The sequence below is a fragment of the Sander lucioperca genome, chromosome 1, assembly GCF_008315115.2.
Source record: "Sander lucioperca isolate FBNREF2018 chromosome 1, SLUC_FBN_1.2, whole genome shotgun sequence".
In the NCBI taxonomy this organism is placed as follows: domain Eukaryota; kingdom Metazoa; phylum Chordata; class Actinopteri; order Perciformes; family Percidae; genus Sander; species Sander lucioperca.
The window spans coordinates 14,165,959-14,182,222 of record NC_050173.1 but is presented as its reverse complement, the minus strand read 5'-3'; the positions used below and the strand labels follow the sequence as shown (position 1 = coordinate 14,182,222).

Below are 16,264 nucleotides of genomic sequence, written 5' to 3'. Positions count from 1 at the left end.
GGCCAGTTAGCTCAGTTGGTAGAGCAGGCGCACATATAGGCCTAAAGAGGTTTATTCCTCGATGCAGAAGGTCTAGTCGAATCCGGCCTGTGACAGTTTCCTGCATGTCTTGGTCCTCTCTCTCCCCTTATCTATCTATCTATCCTATCTATTAAAAAAAGGCGGAAAGTGTAGTGACATTATAATGTGAATATTAGCATTACCATTAAGACTGTGGCCAGAGACCCGCCGTGGGCAGTGGAGTAGTCTAATGTATTGTAGTAGGTATACTGTACTGTATATAAATATTGGCCAGAATCTGAATTTGGGGGAGGGGGGGCATATCATAGTGGGGGGTCAGGGTGTCCTCCCCCAGGGAAGTTTTGAGCATCAACGATTTCATTTCCTGTATTCTGATACACTTTTATGCACCAATTTATGGCGGAAATACCTTTATTTAGCCTATGTGAAGAAGGAAAACATGGATGACAATTGAAAATATATCATAAATATAATAAAAAAAGTTTGTTGTTGCGTGTCATTGGGCATTTTTAAGTGGGTATATGGAAATCCTGGAGCTTTCTTAGTGGGTATACTGCGTATACCTGCGTATCACGTAGACTACACCACTGGCCGTGGGCAACTTCAGCCATCGTAGCCTCTCTTTCGTTCTCTCGCATTGCCAGACCTGTCTCAACAGCACTGTGGAGTACTATAGACTGTAATGTGTGTTGGCTTGCATATATTATAAAGTATAGCTAACAGTTGGTCTGATGGAGCTCCACGTATTCACATTGTTTGAAACTGCTGTAATAGACGCATTTCATCCATCCACCAGATGACAATAAGATAGTTTAGTAAAATAACTCCTGGTTAGAAAAGGACCTCAGGTAAGAAATTCCCAATGTTGGCTTTTTCCTAGCAATGTAACAATACACACAATCCAGTCACATAAACAGCTGTATTTAGGTTCTGACAACAAGTGGAAGGCACCAGACGCTGTAATCGTAATGTCATGAAATAGGTGTGAAAACCTTTGACCCTGACGTGATTTGAACACGCAACCTTCTGATCTGGAGTCAGACGCGCTACCATTGCGCCACAAAGTCACACAGAAAGCTCTTCCAGGTCTCCTGGGAAACTCACAGTTGTGACAAGAGTACAGCACAACACACTCTACAACTGTGACTCTATGACACCATGGGTTTATGTGAACAATGATGAGGTCAAAATCCAAAGCCACAAATATAACAGTGTTCAGGTAGGGCCGGAGTTATCTACTAGAAGACCAAAGAGTAGCTGATCGTGGCCAGTTAGCTCAGTTGGTAGAGCAGGCGCACATATAGGCCTAAAGAGGTTTATTCCTCGACGCAGAAGGTCTAGTCGAGTCTGGCCTGTGACGGTTTCCTACTTGTCTTGCTCCTCTCTCTCCCCTTTCATATCTGAGCTCTCCTATCTATCTATCTATCTATCTATCTATCTATTAAAAAAAGGCGGAAAGTGTAGTGACATTATAATGTGAATATTAGCCTTACCATTAAGACTGTGACCGCAGACCCGCCGTGGGCAGTGGTGTAGTCTAATGTATTGTAGTAGGTATACTGTACTGTATATAAATATTGGCCAGAATCTGAATTTGGCATATCATAGTGGGGGGTCAGGGTGTCCTCCCCCAGGGAAGTTTTGAGCATCAACGATTTCATTTCCTGTATTCTGATACACTTTTATGCACCAATTTATGGCGGAAATACCTTTATTTAGCCTATGTGAAGAAGGAAAACATGGATGACAATTGAAAATATATCAAAAATATAATAAAAAAAGTATGTTGTTGCATGTCATTGGGCATTTTTAAGTGGGTATATGGAAATCCTGGAGCTTTCTTAGTGGGTATACTGCGTATACCTGCGTATCACGTAGACTACACCACTGGCCGTGGGCAACTTCAGCCATCGTAGCCTCTCTTTCGTTCTCTCGCATTGCCAGACCTATCTCAACAGCACTGTGGAGTACTATAGACTGTAATGTGTGTTGGCTTGCATATATTATAAAGTATAGCTAACAGTTGGTCTGATGGAGCTCCACGTATTCACATTGTTTGAAACTGCTGTAATAGACGCATTTCATCCATCCACCAGATGACAATAAGATAGTTTAGTAAAATAACTCCTGGTTAGAAAAGGACCTCAGGTAAGAAATTCCCAATGTTGGCTTTTACCTAGCAATGTAACAATACACACAATCCAGTCACATAAACAGCTGTATTTAGGTTCTGACAACAAGTGGAAGGAACCAGATGCTGTATTGTATGTCATGAAATAGGTGTGAAAACCTTTGACCCTGACGTGATTTGAACACGCAACCTTCTGATCTGGAGTCAGACGCCCTACCATTGCGCCACAAAGTCACACAGAAAGCTCATCTAGGTCTCCTGGGAAACTCACAGTTGTGACAAGAGTACAGCACAACACACTCTACAACTGTGACTCTATGACACCATGGGTTTATGTGAACAATGATGAGGTCAAAATCCAAAGCCACAAATATAACAGTGTTCAGGTAGGGCCGGAGTTATCTACTAGAAGACCAAAGAGTAGCTGATCGTGGCCAGTTAGCTCAGTTGGTAGAGCAGGCGCACATATAGGCCTAAAGAGGTTTATTCCTCGATGCAGAAGGTCTAGTCGAGTCTGGCCTGTGACGGTTTCCTACTTGTCTTGCTCCTCTCTCTCCCCTTTCATATCTGAGCTCTCCTATCTATCTATCTATCTATCTATTAAAAAAGGCGGAAAGTGTAGTGACATTATAATGTGAATATTAGCCTTACCATTAAGACTGTGACCGCAGACCCGCCGTGGGCAGTGGTGTAGTCTAATGTATTGTAGTAGGTATACTGTACTGTATATAAATATTGGCCAGAATCAGAATTTGGGGGGGGGGGCATATCATAGTGGGGGGTCAGGGTGTCCTCCCCCAGGGAAGTTTTGAGCATCAACGATTTCATTTCCTGTATTCTGATACACTTTTATGCACCAATTTATGGCGGAAATACCTTTATTTAGCCTATGTGAAGAAGGAAAACATGGATGACAATTGAAAATATATCAAAATATAATAAAAAAAGTATGTTGTTGCATGTCATTGGGCATTTTTAAGTGGGTATATGGAAATCCTGGAGCTTTCTTAGTGGGTATACTGCGTATACCTGCGTATCACGTAGACTACACCACTGGCCGTGGGCAACTTCAGCCATCGTAGCCTCTCTTTCATTCTCAATCATTTCTTCTGCTTCACTGCACATTGCTGCAAAAAACAGATTTTTCCCAAAGTCTGTAAACAGGATCATCAGGCAGAGGGGTTGGGGGACTTGTCTTCCCTTTTGACCTGTCAATATGCTGCTTAAGTGAAACCTGTATTGTGCAGGAGGAGGCTCTACACAGTAGAGTAAAGTCCACCCTGACCAGAGTTGTGTTTTTCCTCCCTGATTGGTTTCAAAGATGGTTGAGATGGACTCAGTGGAGAGCAGACTTAACTTGACAGAGATTCAAATCAGGGGAGACAGAGGTGAGCATATACTGTGCCAGATTTCTGTACATTACTACACATTGTCAGTGTATTGGCAGGAAACACAATCAATAGCTGTGTCCAGGTAAATTTAGACTTACCAACCTTAGATCCTTAGCTTCCTCTGTCCTTATGTTTTGCTATAAAACCATGTTGGTGACCAAAGTCAGTTTACTGCCATCATTGCAGAGGATTTCTGGGAATTAAAATTAGAGATGGCCCGATACCCTGTTTTGCTTCGCGATACCGATTCTGATACCTGAACTTGCGTATCGGCCGATACAGTTATACTGTATATAGACTGTAGTCTCGCATTGCCAGACCTATCTCAACAGCACTGTGGAGTACTATAGACTGTAATGTGTGTTGGCTTGCATATATTATAAAGTATAGCTAACAGTTGGTCTGATGGAGCTCCACATATTCACATTGTTTGGAATTGCTGTAATAGAGGCATTTCATCCATACACCAGATGACAATAAGACAGTTTAGTCAAATGACTCCTGGTTAGAAAAGGACCTTGGGTAAGAAAACCCCAATGTTGGCTTTTTCCTAGCAATGTAACAATACACACAATACAGTCACATAAACAGCTGTATTTAGATTCTGACAACAAGTTGAAGGGAACAGACTGTGTAATTGTAATATCATGAAATGGGTGTGAAAACCTTTGACCCTGACGTGATTTGAACACGCAACCTTCTGATCTGGAGTCAGACGCGCTACCGTTGCGCCACAAGGTCCCACAGTGAGCTCACCTAGGTCTCCTGGGAAACTCACAGTTGTGACAAGAGTACAGCACAACACACTCTATGACTGTGACTCTCTGACACCATGGGTTTATGTGAACAATGATGAGGTCAAAATCCAGAGCCACAAATATAACAGTGTTCAGGCAGGGCCGGAGTTATCTACTAGAAGACCAAAGAGTAGCTGATCGTGGCCAGTTAGCTCAGTTGGTAGAGCAGGCGCACATGTAGGCCTAAAGAGGTTTATTCCTCGATGCAGAAGGTCTAGTCGAATCCGGCCTGTGACAGTTTCCTGCATGTCTTGGTCCTCTCTCTCCCCTTATCTATCTATCTATCCTATCTATTAAAAAAAGGCGGAAAGTGTAGTGACATTATAATGTGAATATTAGCATTACCATTAAGACTGTGGCCAGAGACCCGCCGTGGGCAGTGGTGTAGTCTAATGTATTGTAGTAGGTATGCTGTACTGTGTATAAATATTGGCCAGAATCTGAATTTGGGGGGGGGGGGCATATCATAGTGGGGGGTCAGGGTGTCCTCCCCCAGGGAAGTTTTGAGCATCAACGATTTCATTTCCTGTATTCTGATACACTTTTATGCACCAATTTATGGCGGAAATACCTTTATTTAGCCTATGTGAAGAAGGAAAACATGGATGACAATTGAAAATATATCATAAATATAATAAAAAAAGTTTGTTGTTGCGTGTCATTGGGCATTTTTAAGTGGGTATATGGAAATCCTGGAGCTTTCTTAGTGGGTATACTGCGTATACCTGCGTATCACGTAGACTACACCACTGGCCGTGGGCAACTTCAGCCATCGTAGCCTCTCTTTCGTTCTCTCGCATTGCCAGACCTGTCTCAACAGCACTGTGGAGTACTATAGACTGTAATGTGTGTTGGCTTGCATATATTATAAAGTATAGCTAACAGTTGGTCTGATGGAGCTCCACGTATTCACATTGTTTGAAACTGCTGTAATAGAGGCATTTCATCCATCCACCAGATGACAATAAGATAGTTTAGTAAAATAACTCCTGGTTAGAAAAGGACCTCAGGTAAGAAATTCCCAATGTTGGCTTTTTCCTAGCAATGTAACAATACACACAATCCAGTCACATAAACAGCTGTATTTAGGTTCTGACAACAAGTGGAAGGCACCAGACGCTGTAATCGTAATGTCATGAAATAGGTGTGAAAACCTTTGACCCTGACGTGATTTGTACACGCAACCTTCTGATCTGGAGTCAGACGCGCTACCATTGCGCCACAAAGTCACACAGAAAGCTCTTCTAGGTCTCCTGGGAAACTCACAGTTGTGACAAGAGTACAGCACAACACACTCTACAACTGTGACTCTATGACACCATGGGTTTATGTGAACAATGATGAGGTCAAAATCCAAAGCCACAAATATAACAGTGTTCAGGTAGGGCCGGAGTTATCTACTAGAAGACCAAAGAGTAGCTGATCGTGGCCAGTTAGCTCAGTTGGTAGAGCAGGCGCACATATAGGCCTAAAGAGGTTTATTCCTCGACGCAGAAGGTCTAGTCGAGTCTGGCCTGTGACGGTTTCCTACTTGTCTTGCTCCTCTCTCTCCCCTTTCATATCTGAGCTCTCCTATCTATCTATCTATCTATCTATCTATCTATTAAAAAAAGGCGGAAAGTGTAGTGACATTATAATGTGAATATTAGCCTTACCATTAAGACTGTGACCGCAGACCCGCCGTGGGCAGTGGTGTAGTCTAATGTATTGTAGTAGGTATACTGTACTGTATATAAATATTGGCCAGAATCTGAATTTGGGGGGGGCATATCATAGTGGGGGGTCAGGGTGTCCTCCCCCAGGGAAGTTTTGAGCATCAACGATTTCATTTCCTGTATTCTGATACACTTTTATGCACCAATTTATGGCGGAAATACCTTTATTTAGCCTATGTGAAGAAGGAAAACATGGATGACAATTGAAAATATATCAAAAATATAATAAAAAAAGTATGTTGTTGCATGTCATTGGGCATTTTTAAGTGGGTATATGGAAATCCTGGAGCTTTCTTAGTGGGTATACTGCGTATACCTGCGTATCACGTAGACTACACCACTGGCCGTGGGCAACTTCAGCCATCGTAGCCTCTCTTTCATTCTCAATCATTTCTTCTGCTTCACTGCACATTGCTGCAAAAAACAGATTTTTCCCAAAGTCTGTAAACAGGATCATCAGGCAGAGGGGTTGGGGGACTTGTCTTCCCTTTTGACCTGTCAATATGCTGCTTAAGTGAAACCTGTATTGTGCAGGAGGAGGCTCTACACAGTAGAGTAAAGTCCACCCTGACCAGAGTTGTGTTTTTCCTCCCTGATTGGTTTCAAAGATGGTTGAGATGGACTCAGTGGAGAGCAGACTTAACTTGACAGAGATTCAAATCAGGGGAGACAGAGGTGAGCATATACTGTGCCAGATTTCTGTACATTACTACACATTGTCAGTGTATTGGCAGGAAACACAATCAATAGCTGTGTCCAGGTAAATTTAGACTTACCAACCTTAGATCCTTAGCTTCCTCTGTCCTTATGTTTAGCTATAAAACCATGTTGGTGACCAAAGTCAGTTTACTGCCATCATTGCAGAGGATTTCTGGGAATTAAAATTAGAGATGGCCCGATACCCTGTTTTGCTTCGCGATACCGATTCTGATACCTGAACTTGCGTATCGGCCGATACAGTTATACTGTATATAGACTGTAGTCTCGCATTGCCAGACCTATCTCAACAGCACTGTGGAGTACTATAGACTGTAATGTGTGTTGGCTTGCATATATTATAAAGTATAGCTAACAGTTGGTCTGATGGAGCTCCACATATTCACATTGTTTGGAATTGCTGTAATAGAGGCATTTCATCCATACACCAGATGACAATAAGACAGTTTAGTCAAATGACTCCTGGTTAGAAAAGGACCTTGGGTAAGAAAACCCCAATGTTGGCTTTTTCCTAGCAATGTAACAATACACACAATACAGTCACATAAACAGCTGTATTTAGATTCTGACAACAAGTTGAAGGGAACAGACTCTGTGAAAACCTTTGACCCTGACGTGATTTGAACACGCAACCTTCTGATCTGGAGTCAGACGCGCTACCGTTGCGCCACAAGGTCCCACAGTGAGCTCACCTAGGTCTCCTGGGAAACTCACAGTTGTGACAAGAGTACAGCACAACACACTCTATGACTGTGACTCTCTGACACCATGGGTTTATGTGAACAATGATGAGGTCAAAATCCAGAGCCACAAATATAACAGTGTTCAGGCAGGGCCGGAGTTATCTACTAGAAGACCAAAGAGTAGCTGATCGTGGCCAGTTAGCTCAGTTGGTAGAGCAGGCGCACATATAGGCCTAAAGAGGTTTATTCCTCGATGCAGAAGGTCTAGTCGAATCCGGCCTGTGACAGTTTCCTGCATGTCTTGGTCCTCTCTCTCCCCTTATCTATCTATCTATCCTATCTATTAAAAAAAGGCGGAAAGTGTAGTGACATTATAATGTGAATATTAGCATTACCATTAAGACTGTGACCACAGACCCGCCGTGGGCAGTGGTGTAGTCTAATGTATTGTAGTAGGTATGCTGTACTGTGTATAAATATTGGCCAGAATCTGAATTTGGGGGGGGGGCATATCATAGTGGGGGGTCAGGGTGTCCTCCCCCAGGGAAGTTTTGAGCATCAACGATTTCATTTCCTGTATTCTGATACACTTTTATGCACCAATTTATGGCGGAAATACCTTTATTTAGCCTATGTGAAGAAGGAAAACATGGATGACAATTGAAAATATATCATAAATATAATAAAAAAAGTTTGTTGTTGCGTGTCATTGGGCATTTTTAAGTGGGTATATGGAAATCCTGGAGCTTTCTTAGTGGGTATACTGCGTATACCTGCGTATCACGTAGACTACACCACTGGCCGTGGGCAACTTCAGCCATCGTAGCCTCTCTTTCATTCTCAATCATTTCTTCTGCTTCACTGCACATTGCTGCAAAAAACAGATTTTTCCCAAAGTCTGTAAACAGGATCATCAGGCAGAGGGGTTGGGGGACTTGTCTTCCCTTTTGATCTGTCAATATGCTGCTTAAGTGAAACCTGTATTGTGCAGGAGGAGGCTCTACACAGTAGAGTAAAGTCCACCCTGACCAGAGTTGTGTTTTTCCTCCCTGATTGGTTTCAAAGATGGTTGAGATGGACTCAGTGGAGAGCAGACTTAACTTGACAGAGATTCAAATCAGGGGAGACAGAGGTGAGCATATACTGTGCCAGATTTCTGTACATTATTACACATTGTCAGTGTATTGGCAGGAAACACAATCAATAGCTGTGTCCAGGTAAATTTAGACTTACCAACCTTAGATCCTTAGCTTCCTCTGTCCTTATGTTTTGCTATAAAACCATGTTGGTGACCAAAGTCAGTTTACTGCCATCATTGCAGAGGATTTCTGGGAATTAAAATTAGAGATGGCCCGATACCCTGTTTTGCTTCGCGATACCGATTCTGATACCTGAACTTGCGTATCGGCCGATACAGTTATACTGTATATAGACTGTAGTCTCGCATTGCCAGACCTATCTCAACAGCACTGTGGAGTACTATAGACTGTAATGTGTGTTGGCTTGCATATATTATAAAGTATAGCTAACAGTTGGTCTGATGGAGCTCCACATATTCACATTGTTTGGAATTGCTGTAATAGAGGCATTTCATCCATACACCAGATGACAATAAGACAGTTTAGTCAAATGACTCCTGGTTAGAAAAGGACCTTGGGTAAGAAAACCCCAATGTTGGCTTTTTCCTAGCAATGTAACAATACACACAATACAGTCACATAAACAGCTGTATTTAGATTCTGACAACAAGTTGAAGGGAACAGACTGTGTAATTGTAATATCATGAAATGGGTGTGAAAACCTTTGACCCTGACGTGATTTGAACACGCAACCTTCTGATCTGGAGTCAGACGCGCTACCGTTGCGCCACAAGGTCACACAGTGAGCTCACCTAGGTCTCCTGGGAAACTCACAGTTGTGACAAGAGTACAGCACAACACACTCTATGACTGTGACTCTCTGACACCATGGGTTTATGTGAACAATGATGAGGTCAAAATCCAGAGACACAAATATAACAGCGTTCAGGCAGGGCAGGAGTTATCTACTAGAAGACCAAAGAGTAGCTGATCGTGGCCAGTTAGCTCAGTTGGTAGAGCAGGCGCACATGTAGGCCTAAAGAGGTTTATTCCTTGATGCAGAAGGTCTAGTCGAATCCGGCCTGTGACAGTTTCCTGCATGTCTTGGTCCTCTCTCTCCCCTTTTATATCTATCTATCTATCCTATCTATTAAAAAAAGGCGGAAAGTGTAGTGACATTATAATGTGAATATTAGCATTACCATTAAGACTGTGGCCAGAGACCCGCCGTGGGCAGTGGAGTAGTCTAATGTATTGTAGTAGGTATGCTGTACTGTGTATAAATATTGGCCAGAATCNCTGTAATGGCTAGATAATGGTCGGGTAGACTGCATAATGTCCTGTAACATGTCTAGCGCTTTATAAAAAGGCCTGTACCTGCGTAACTGTAATGTGTAATGGTCTGAACTGTGGATTGCTTTCTGGGTCTAACTGTACTGGCTGATACTGTGATCTGACTGCAATGGCTGTAATGAGGTCCAACGTGTCCTGGCGGGTAATGTCTAACGCAATGCTGTAATGTCTAACTGCTATGTCTGTATGTCCAAGCTGTAGCTCTAACTGTCGTGACCTGTATGTCTAACTGTAATGCGTATGTCTACTGCTATGCCTGTAATGTCTAACTGTAATGGCTGTAATGTCTAACTGTAATGGCTGTAATGTCTAACTGTAATGTCTGTAATGTCTAACTGCAATGTCTGTAATGTCTAACTGTAATGTCTGTAATGTCTAACTGTAATGTCTGTAATGTCTAACTGTAATGTCTGTAATGTCTAACTGTAATGGCTGTAATGTCTAACTGTAATGGCTGTAATGTCTAACTGTAATGTCTGTAATGTCTAACTGCAATGTCTGTAATGTCTAACTGTAATGCCTGTAATGTCTAACTGTAATGGCTGTAATGTCTAACTGTAATGGCTGTAATGTCTAACTGTAATGTCTAACTGTAATGTCTGTAATGTCTAACTGTAATGGCTGTAATGTCTAACTGTAATGTCTGTAATGTCTAACTGTAAATGTGCTGTAATGTCTAACTGTAATGTCTGTAATGTCTAACTGTAATGCCTGTAATGTCTAACTGTAAGGCTGTAATGTCTAACTGTAATGTCTGTAATGTCTAACTGTAATGTCTGTAATGTCTAACTGTAATGTCTGTAATGTCTAACTGCAATGTCTGTAATGTCTAACTGTAATGTCTGTAATGTCTAACTGTAATGTCTGTAATGTCTAACTGTAATGTCTGTAATGTCTAACTGTAATGTCTGTAATGTCTAACTGTAATGTCTAACTTCAATGTCTGTAATGTCTAACTGTAATGTCTGTAATGTCTAACTGTAATGTCTGTAATGTCTAACTGTAATGTCTGTAATGTCTAACTGTAATGGCTGTAATGTCTAACTGCAATGTCTGTAATGTCTAACTGTAATGTCTGTAATGTCTAACTGTAATGTCTGTAATGTCTAACTGTAATGGCTGTAATGTCTAACTGTAATGTCTGTAATGTCTAACTGTAATGTCTGTAATGTCTAACTGTAATGTCTGTAATGTCTAACTGTAATGTCTGTAATGTCTAACTGTAATGGCTGTAATGTCTAACTGTAATGTCTGTAATGTCTAACTGTAATGTCTGTAATGTCTAACTGTAATGCTGTAATGTCTAACTGTAATGTCTGTAATGTCTAACTGCAATGTCTGTAATGTCTAACTGTAATGTCTGTAATGTCTAACTGTAATGGCTGTAATGTCTAACTGTAATGTCTGTAATGTCTAACTGTAATGTCTGTAATGTCTAACTGTAATGTCTGTAATGTCTAACTGCAATGTCTGTAATGTCTAACTGTAATGTCTGTAATGTCTAACTGTAATGGCTGTAATGTCTAACTGTAATGTCTGTAATGTCTAACTGTAATGTCTGTAATGTCTAACTGTAATGTCTGTAATGTCTAACTGTAATGTCTGTAATGTCTAACTGCAATGTCTGTAATGTCTAACTGCAATGTCTGTAATGTCTAACTGTAATGCTGTCTAACTGTAATGTCTGTAATGTCTAACTGCAATGTCTGTAATGTCTAACTGTAATGGCTGTAATGTCTAACTGTAATGGCTGTAATGTCTAACTGTAATGTCTGTAATGTCTAACTGTAATGTCTGTAATGTCTAACTGTAATGGCTGTAATGTCTAACTGTAATGTCTGTAATGTCTAACTGTAATGCATGTAATGTCTGTAATGTCTAACTGTAATGTCTGTAATGTCTAACTGTAATGTCTGTAATGTCTAACTGTAATGCCTGTAATGTCTAACTGTAATGGCTGTAATGTCTAACTGTAATGTCTGTAATGTCTAACTGTAATGTCTGTAATGTCTAACTGCAATGTCTGTAATGTCTAACTGTAATGCCTGTAATGTCTAACTGTAATGTCTGTAATGTCTAACTGTAATGCATGTAATGTCTAACTGTAATGGCTGTAATGTCTAACTGTAATGTCTGTAATGTCTAACTGTAATGTCTGTAATGTCTAACTGTAATGTCTGTAATGTCTAACTGTAATGGCTGTAATGTCTAACTGTAATGTCTGTAATGTCTAACTGTAATGTCTGTAATGTCTAACTGTAATGTCTGTAATGTCTAACTGTAATGGCTGTAATGTCTAACTGTAATGGCTGTAATGTCTAACTGCAATGTCTGTAATGTCTAACTGTAATGCTGTCTAACTGTAATGGCTGTAATGTCTAACTGTAATGTCTGTAATGTCTAACTGTAATGTCTGTAATGTCTAACTGTAATGGCTGTAATGTCTAACTGTAATGGCTGTAATGTCTAACTGTAATGTCTGTAATGTCTAACTGTAATGTCTGTAATGTCTAACTGTAATGTCTGTAATGTCTAACTGTAATGTCTGTAATGTCTAACTGTAATGCTGTAATGTCTAACTGTAATGTCTGTAATGTCTAACTGTAATGTCTGTAATGTCTAACTGTAATGTCTGTAATGTCTAACTGTAATGTCTGTAATGTCTAACTGTAATGTCTGTAATGTCTAACTGTAATGTCTGTAATGTCTAACTGTAATGTCTGTAATGTCTAACTGTAATGGCTGTAATGTCTATCTGTAATGTCTGTAATGTCTAACTGTAATGTCTGTAATGTCTAACTGTAATGTCTGTAATGTCTAACTGTAATGGCTGTAATGTCTAACTGTAATGTCTGTAATGTCTAACTGCAATGTCTGTAATGTCTAACTGTAATGTCTGTAATGTCTAACTGTAATGTCTGTAATGTCTAACTGTAATGTCTGTAATGTCTAACTGTAATGTCTGTAATGTCTAACTGTAATGTCTGTAATGTCTAACTGTAATGTCTGTAATGTCTAACTGTAATGGCTGTAATGTCTAACTGTAATGGCTGTAATGTCTAACTGTAATGGCTGTAATGTCTAACTGAAGGCTGTAATGTCTAACTGCAATGTCTGTAATGTCTAACTGTAATGCCTGTAATGTCTAACTGTAATGGCTGTAATGTCTAACTGTAATGTCTGTAATGTCTAACTGCAATGTCTGTAATGTCTAACTGTAATGGCTGTAATGTCTAACTGTAATGTCTGTAATGTCTAACTGTAATGTCTGTAATGTCTAACTGTAATGTCTGTAATGTCTAACTGTAATGTCTGTAATGTCTAACTGTAATGGCTGTAATGTCTAACTGTAATGTCTGTAATGTCTAACTGCAATGTCTGTAATGTCTAACTGTAATGGCTGTAATGTCTAACTGTAATGGCTGTAATGTCTAACTGTAATGTCTGTAATGTCTAACTGCAATGTCTGTAATGTCTAACTGTAATGTCTGTAATGTCTAACTGTAATGCTGTCTAACTGTAATGTCTGTAATGTCTAACTGTAATGTCTGTAATGTCTAACTGCAATGTCTGTAATGTCTAACTGTAATGCTGTCTAACTGTAATGTCTGTAATGTCTAACTGTAATGTCTGTAATGTCTAACTGTAATGGCTGTAATGTCTAACTGTAATGGCTGTAATGTCTAACTGTAATGTCTAACTGTAATGTCTGTAATGTCTAACTGCAATGTCTGTAATGTCTAACTGTAATGTCTGTAATGTCTAACTGTAATGCTGTAATGTCTAACTGCAATGTCTGTAATGTCTAACTGTATGCTGTAATGTCTAACTGTAATGCTGTAATGTCTAACTGTAATGTCTGTAATGTCTAACTGCAATGTCTGTAATGTCTAACTGTAATGTCTGTAATGTCTAACTGTAATGTCTGTAATGTCTAACTGTAATGTCTGTAATGTCTAACTGTAATGTCTGTAATGTCTAACTGTAATGTCTGTAATGTCTAACTGTAATGGCTGTAATGTCTAACTGTAATGTCTGTAATGTCTAACTGTAATGTCTGTAATGTCCAACTGTAATGGCTGTAATGTCTAACTGTAATGCCTGTAATGTCTAACTGCAATATCTGTAATGTCTAACTGCAATGTCTGTAATGTCTAACTGTAATGGCTGTAATGTCTAACTGTAATGTCTGTAATGTCTAACTGTAATGTCTGTAATGTCTAACTGTAATGTCTGTAATGTCTAACTGTAATGGCTGTAATGTCTAACTGCAATGTCTGTAATGTCTAACTGTAATGTCTGTAATGTCTAACTGTAATGCTGTAATGTCTAACTGTAATGGCTGTAATGTCTAACTGTAATGCTGTAATGTCTAACTGTAATGTCTGTAATGTCTAACTGTAATGTCTGTAATGTCTAACTGCAATGTCTGTAATGTCTAACTGTAATGTCTGTAATGTCTAACTGTAATGCTGTAATGTCTAACTGTAATGTCTACTGAATGCCTGTAATGTCTAACTGCAATGTCTGTAATGTCTAACTGTAATGTCTGTAATGTCTAACTGTAATGGCTGTAATGTCTAACTGTAATGTCTGTAATGTCTAACTGTAATGTCTGTAATGTCTAACTGTAATGGCTGTAATGTCTAACTGTAATGGCTGTAATGTCTAACTGTAATGTCTGTAATGTCTAACTGTAATGTCTGTAATGTCTAACTGCAATGTCTGTAATGTCTAACTGTAATGTCTGTAATGTCTAACTGTAATGTCTGTAATGTCTAACTGTAATGTCTGTAATGTCTAACTGTAATGTCTGTAATGTCTAACTGCAATGTCTGTAATGTCTAACTGTAATGGCTGTAATGTCTAACTGTAATGTCTGTAATGTCTAACTGTAATGTCTGTAATGTCTAACTGCAATGTCTGTAATGTCTAACTGTAATGTCTGTAATGTCTAACTGTAATGTCTGTAATGTCTAACTGTAATGTCTGTAATGTCTAACTGCAATGTCTGTAATGTCTAACTGTAATGGCTGTAATGTCTAACTGTAATGTCTGTAATGTCTAACTGCAATGTCTGTAATGTCTAACTGTAATGTCTGTAATGTCTAACTGTAATGGCTGTAATGTCTAACTGTAATGTCTAACTGTAATGTCTAACTGCAATGTCTGTAATGTCTAACTGCAATGTCTGTAATGTCTAACTGTAATGCCTGTAATGTCTGTAATGTCTAACTGTAATGTCTGTAATGTCTAACTGTAATGTCTGTAATGTCTAACTGTAATGTCTGTAATGTCTAACTGTAATGTCTGTAATGTCTAACTGTAATGGCTGTAATGTCTAACTGTAATGTCTGTAATGTCTAACTGTAATGGCTGTAATGTCTAACTGTAATGGCTGTAATGTCTAACTGTAATGCCTGTAATGTCTAACTGTAATGGCTGTAATGTCTAACTGCAATGTCTGTAATGTCTAACTGCAATGTCTGTAATGTCTAACTGTAATGGCTGTAATGTCTAACTGTAATGTCTAACTGTAATGTCTAACTGCAATGTCTGTAATGTCTAACTGTAATGGCTGTAATGTCTAACTGCAATGTCTGTAATGTCTAACTGTAATGTCTGTAATGTCTAACTGTAATGTCTGTAATGTCTAACTGTAATGTCTGTAATGTCTAACTGCAATGTCTGTAATGTCTAACTGCAATGTCTGTAATGTCTAACTGTAATGTCTGTAATGTCTAACTGCAATGTCTGTAATGTCTAACTGTAATGCCTGTAATGTCTAACTGTAATGGCTGTAATGTCTAACTGTAATGTCTGTAATGTCTAACTGTAATGTCTGTAATGTCTAACTGCAATGTCTGTAATGTCTAACTGTAATGGCTGTAATGTCTAACTGTAATGGCTGTAATGTCTGTAATGTCTAACTGCAATGTCTGTAATGTCTAACTGCAATGTCTGTAATGTCTAACTGTAATGGCTGTAATGTCTAACTGTAATGTCTGTAATGTCTAACTGTAATGTCTGTAATGTCTAACTGTAATGGCTGTAATGTCTAACTGTAATGGCTGTAATGTCTAACTGTAATGTCTGTAATGTCTAACTGCAATGTCTGTAATGTCTAACTGTAATGCTGTCTAACTGTAATGGCTGTAATGTCTAACTGTAATGGCTGTAATGTCTAACTGTAATGGCTGTAATGTCTAACTGCAATGTCTGTAATGTCTAACTGCAATGTCTGTAATGTCTAACTGTAATGTCTGTAATGTCTAACTGCAATGTCTGTAATGTCTAACTGTAATGCTGTAATGTCTAACTGTAATGCTGTAATGTCTAACTGTAATGTCTGTAATGTCTAACTGTAATGTCTGTAA

At 39.4% G+C, this 16,264-nt stretch overlaps 6 non-coding genes across 6 annotated transcripts; all 6 read right to left on the bottom strand.

The window, feature by feature from the left end:
* Window positions 1-1,016: 1,016 nt before the first annotated feature.
* trnaw-cca lies at window positions 1,017-1,088 on the bottom strand. Its single transcript has one exon. It is a non-coding gene; the product is annotated as a tRNA-Trp (tRNA).
* A 1,226-nt stretch (window positions 1,089-2,314) lies between these two features.
* Window positions 2,315-2,386, bottom strand: trnaw-cca. The gene has a single exon. It is a non-coding gene; the product is annotated as a tRNA-Trp (tRNA).
* A 1,826-nt stretch (window positions 2,387-4,212) lies between these two features.
* trnaw-cca lies at window positions 4,213-4,284 on the bottom strand. The gene has a single exon. It is a non-coding gene; the product is annotated as a tRNA-Trp (tRNA).
* Window positions 4,285-5,497: 1,213 nt separating this feature from the next.
* trnaw-cca lies at window positions 5,498-5,569 on the bottom strand. Its single transcript has one exon. It is a non-coding gene; the product is annotated as a tRNA-Trp (tRNA).
* Window positions 5,570-7,377: 1,808 nt separating this feature from the next.
* Window positions 7,378-7,449, bottom strand: trnaw-cca. The gene has a single exon. It is a non-coding gene; the product is annotated as a tRNA-Trp (tRNA).
* Window positions 7,450-9,259: 1,810 nt separating this feature from the next.
* Window positions 9,260-9,331, bottom strand: trnaw-cca. The gene has a single exon. It is a non-coding gene; the product is annotated as a tRNA-Trp (tRNA).
* Between the last annotated feature and the right edge of the window lie 6,933 nt (window positions 9,332-16,264).